At 51.1% G+C, this 6000-nt stretch overlaps 1 pseudogene; it reads left to right on the top strand.

The window, feature by feature from the left end:
- Positions 1-5904: 5904 nt before the first annotated feature.
- Positions 5905-6000, top strand: LOC149427563 (U6 spliceosomal RNA; annotated as a pseudogene; the record flags this gene model as incomplete).

Genomic DNA, 6000 nt, shown 5'->3' on the forward strand with positions numbered 1-6000 from the left:
CCCCATCACATCAGAGTCTCCCAATCACATCAAAGGTCCCCCCATCACATCAGAGGTTCCCTCATCACATCAGAGGTCCCCCCATCACATTAGGGTCTCCCCATCACAACAGAGGTCCCCCCATTACATCAGAGGTTCCGCCATCACATCAGAGTATCCCAATCACATCAGAGATCCCCCATCACATTAGAGTCTCCCATCACATCAGAGGTCACTCATCACATCAGAGGTCCCCCATCACATCAGAGTATCCCAATCACATCAGAGGTTCCCCATCACGTCAGAGTCTCCCAATCACATCAGAGGTCCCCCACCACCTCAGAGTCTCCCAATCACATCAGAGGTCCCCCATCACATCATAGTCTCCCAATCACATCAGAGGTCCCTCATCACATCAGAGTCTCCCAATCACAACAGAGGTCCCTGCATCACATCAGATTCTCCCAATCACATCAGAGGTCCCCCCATCACATCAGAGGTTCCCCCATCACATCAGAGGTCCCCCCAATCACATTAGGGTCTCCCCATCACATCAGAGGTCCCCCCATCACATCAGAGGTTCCCCCATCACATCAGAGTCTCCCAATCACATCAGAGGTCCCCCCAATCACATTAGGGTCCCCCCAATCACATTAGGGTCTCCCCATCACATCAGAGGTCCCCCATCACATCAGAGATCCCCCATCACATTAGAGTCTCCCATCACATCAGAGGTCACTCATCACATCAGAGGTCCCCCATCACATCAGAGGTTCCCCATCACATCAGAGGTCCCCCCATCACATCAGAGTCTCCCAATCACATCAGAGGTATCACATCACATCAGAGTCTCCCATCACATCAGAGTCTCCCATCACATCAGAGGTCCCCCATCACATCAGAGTCTCCCATCACATTAGAGGTTCCTCCATTACATCAGAGGTATCACATCACATCAGAGTCTCCCATCACATCAGAGTCTCCCATCACATCAGAGGTCCCCCTTCACATCAGAGGTCCCCCATCACATCAGAGTCTCCCTATACCATCAGAGTCCCCCCCCCCCATCACATCAGAGTCTCCCTATAACATCAGAGTCCCACCTTCACATCAGAGCTCCCCCTTCACATCAGAGTCTCCCATCACATCAGAGGTCCCCCTTCACATCAGAGTCTCCCATCACATCAGAGATCCCCCATCACATCAGAGTCTCCCATCACATCAGAGTCTCCTAATCACATCAAAACTCCCCCCATCACATCAAAACTCCCCCATAACATCGGAGGTCCCCCTTCACATCAGAGTCTCTCAATCACATCAAAATCCCCCCCCTTCACATCAGAGGTTCCTCCAATCACATCAGAAGTCCCCCAATCACATCAGAGGTCCCCCATCACATCAGAGGTACCACCATCTCATCAGAGTCTCCCAATCACATCAGAGGTTCCCCATCACGTCAGAGTCTCCCAATCACATCAGAGGTCCCCCATCACATCAGAGTATCCCAATCACATCAGAGGTTCCCCATCACGTCAGAGTCTCCCAATCACATCAGATGTCCCCCACCACCTCAGAGTCTCCCAATCACATCAGAGGTCCCCCATCACATCATAGTCTCCCAATCACATCAGAGGTCCCTCATCACATCAGAGTCTCCCAATCACAACAGAGGTCCCTGCATCACATCAGATTCTCCCAATCACATCAGAGGTCCCCCCATCACATCAGAGGTCCCCCTATCACATCAGAGGTTCCCCCATCACATCAGAGTCTCCCAATCACATCAGAGGTCCCCCCAATCACATTAGGGTCTCCCCATCACATCAGAGGTCCCCCCATCACATCAGAGGTTCCCCCATCACATCAGAGTCTCCCAATCACATCAGAGGTCCCCCCAATCACATTAGGGTCCCTCCAATCACATTAGGGTCTCCCCATCACATCAGAGGTCCCCCATCACATCAGAGATCCCCCATCACATTAGAGTCTCCCATCACATCAGAGGTCACTCATCACATCAGAGGTCCCCCATCACATCAGAGGTTCCCCATCATATCAGAGGTCCCCCCATCACATCAGAGTCTCCCAATCACATCAGAGGTCCCCCATCACATCAGAGTCTCCCATCACATTAGAGGTTCCTCCATTACATCAGAGGTATCACATCACATCAGAGTCTCCCATCACATCAGAGTCTCCCATCACATCAGAGGTCCCCCTTCACATCAGAGGTCCCCCATCACATCAGAGTCTCCCTATACCATCAGAGTCCCCCCCCCATCACATCAGAGTCTCCCTATAACATCAGAGTCCCACCTTCACATCAGAGCTCCCACTTCACATCAGAGTCTCCCATCACATCAGAGGTCCCCCTTCACATCAGAGTCTCCCATCACATCAGAGATCCCCCATCACATCAGAGTCTCCCATCACATCAGAGTCTCCTAATCACATCAAAACTCCCCCCATCACATCAAAACTCCCCCATAACATCGGAGGTCCCCCTTCACATCAGAGTCTCTCAATCACATCAAAATCCCCCCCCCTTCACATCAGAGGTTCCTCCAATCACATCAGAAGTCCCCCAATCACATCAGAGGTCCCCCATCACATCAGAGGTTCCCCATCACGTCAGAGTCTCCCAATCACATCAGAGGTCCCCCACCACCTCAGAGTCTCCCAATCACATCAGAGGTCCCCCATCACATCAGAGTCTCCCAATCACATCAGAGGTCCCCCATCACATCAGAGTCTCCCAATCACAACAGAGGTCCCTGCATCACATCAGAGTCTCCCAATCACAACAGAGGTCCCTGCATCACATCAGATTCTCCCAATCACATCAGAGGTCCCCCCCAATCACATCAGTGGTCCCCCCATCACATCAGATTCTCCCAATCACATCAGAGGTCCCCCCCAATCACATCAGTGGTCCCCCCATCACATCAGATTCTCCCAATCACATCAGAGGTCCCCCCATCACATCAGAGTCTCCCAATCACATCAGAGGTCCCCCCAATCACATCAGAGGTTCCCCATCACATCAGAGGTCCCCCATCACATCAGAGGTTCCCCATCACATCAGAGGTTCCCCATCACATCAGAGGTCCCCCATCACATTAGAGTCTCCCAATCACATCAGACGTTTCCCATCACATCCGAGGTCCCCCTTCACATCAGAGTCCCACCTTCACATCAGAGTCTCCCATCAAATCAGAGCTCCCCCTTCACATCAGAGTCTCCCATCAAATCATAGATCCCCCATCACATCAGAGTCTCCCATCACATCCGAGGTCCCCCTTCACATCAGAGTCCCACCTTCACATCAGAGTTCCCCCTTCACATCAGAGTCTCCCGTCACATCAGAGGTCCTCCTTCACATCAGAGTCTCCCATCACATCAGAGATCCCCCATCACATCAGAGTCTCCCATCACATCAGAGTCTCCCAATCACATCAAAACTCCCCCCATCACATCAAAACTCCCCCATAACATCAGAGGTCCCCCTTCACATCAGAGTCTCCCAATCACATCAGAGGTTCTCCATCACATTAGAGTCTTCCCATCACATCAGAGGTCCCCCCATCACATCAGAGGTCCCCCCATCACATCAGAGGTACCACCATCTCATCAGAGTCTCCCAATCACATCAGAGGTTCCCCATCACGTCAGAGTCTCCCAATCACATCAGAGGTCCCCCACCACCTCAGAGTCTCCTAATCACATCAGAGGTCCCCCATCACATCAGAGTCTCCCAATCACAACAGAGATCCCTGCATCACATCAGATTCTCCCAATCACATCAGAGGTCCCCCATCACATCAGAGTCTCCCAATCACATCAGAGGTCCCTGCATCACATTAGATTCTCCCAATCACATCAGAGGTCCCCCCCAATCACATCAGAGGTCCCCCCATCACATCAGAGTCTCCCAATCACATCAAAGGTCCCCCCATCACATCAGAGGTTCCCCCATCACATCAGAGTCTCCCAATCACATCAGAGGTCCCCCCATCACATTAGGGTCTCCCCATCACATCAGAGGTCCCCCCATCACATCAGAGGTTCCTCCATCACATCAGAGGTTCCCCATCACATCAGAGGTCCCCCATCACATCAGAGATCCCCCATCACATTAGAGTCTCCCATCACATCAGAGGTCACTCATCACATCAGAGGTCCCCCATCACATCAGAGGTCCCCCATCACATCAGAGTATCCCCATCACATCAGAGGTCCCCCCATCACATCAGAGTCTCCCAATCACATCAGAGGTCCCCGAACACATCAGAGGTTCCCTCATCACATCAGAGGTTCCCCATCACATCAGAGGTCCCCCCATCACATTAGAGTTTCCCAATCACATCAGACGTTTCCCATCACATCAGAGTCTCCCATCAAATCATAGATCCCCCTTCACATCAGAGTCTCCCATCACATCCGAGGTCCCCCTTCACATCAGAGTCCCACCTTCACATCAGAGTCTCCCATCACATCAGAGCTCCCCCTTCACATCAGAGTCTCCCGTCACATCAGAGGTCCTCCTTCACATCAGAGTCTCCCATCACATCAGAGATCCCCCATCACATCAGAGTCTCCCATCACATGATAAATCCCCCATCACATCAGAGTCTCCCATCACATCAGAGTCTCCCAATCACATCAATACTCCCCCCCTCACATCAGAGGTTCCTCCAATCACATCAGAAGTCCCCCAATCACATCAGAGGTCCCCCATCACATCAGAGGTACCACCATCTCATCAGAGTATCCCAATCACATCAGAGGTCCCCATCACATCAGAGTCTCTAAATCACATCAGAAGTCCCTGCATCACATCAGAGTCTCCCAATCACATCAGAGGTTCCCCATCACATCAGAGGTCCCCCCCATCACATCAGTGGTCCCCCCATCACATCAGAGGTTCCCCCATCACATCAGAGGTCCCCCCATCACATCAGAGGTTCCCCCATCACATCAGAGTCTCCCAATCACATCAGAGGTCCCCCCATCATATTAGAGTCTCCCAATCACATCAGAGGTCCCCCAACACATCAGAGGTTCCCCCATCACATCAGAGGTTCCCCATCACATCAGAAGTCCCCCATCACATCAGAGGTCCCCCCATCACATTACAGTCTCCCAATCACTTCAGAGGTTTCCCATCACATCAGAGGTCCTTCATCACATCAGAGGTCCCCCCATCACATCAGAGGTTCCCCCATCACAACAGAGGTTCCTTCAGCACATCAGAGGTCCCCCCATCACATCAAAGTCTCCCAATCACATCAGAGGTCCCCTCATTATATCAAACATCCTCCATTACATCAGAAGTTCCCCCCCCATCAGAGGACTGGCATCACACCACTTTTTTTTTTTACTTTAAGCAATGAAATATAACTGCTACTTTAAAAAGGTACTTGCCCTCTGGGCAGTCCCAGGAACCCCTTTTATGGCCAATAACTTGCATATAAACCCTCCGATTGGGCACTTTTTAATTTCCAAGTTCAAGACGACTTGCATTGAGTTCGAAGTTCACGGTTAGGTTGGAACGGTCGACTGCAAACCAAACCCGGGGCTGTTCAGCTCTGTGACTAGTAACTGGATACAATGTAACATGTTACTAGAGACACAGCCTGGAGATTGCCCCTCCCTCCTCCCAGAATCCCCTGCTGCTGCTGGGCTCATTTGCATGTGCTGCTTGTACCTGATGCATGGAATTTTCGATGTTGATCCGTGTATGGAACATCAGAGCATGTTGTAAGGAGAAGCTGATCTGACATTCATTTTCCTGAATCTTTATCTCCGCCAATACATTGATTCCCACATCTTTATTAGCAACAATACATTGTTACCAAGCTGTCCGTGAGCTGATACTTCTCTTTCTGAAGGTCCTTATATACCCTTCAGGATCACCCTGGTCTTGTCCTCGCTTCGGCAGGACATATACTAAAATTGGAACGATACAGAGAAGATTAGCATGGCCCCTGCGCAAGGATGACACGCAAATTCGTGAAGCGT

Source organism: Staurois parvus, unplaced genomic scaffold (genome assembly GCF_062004578.1).
Source record: "Staurois parvus isolate SC_StPar_1 unplaced genomic scaffold, SC_StPar_1.0 ptg003659l, whole genome shotgun sequence".
Lineage (NCBI taxonomy): Eukaryota > Metazoa > Chordata > Amphibia > Anura > Ranidae > Staurois > Staurois parvus.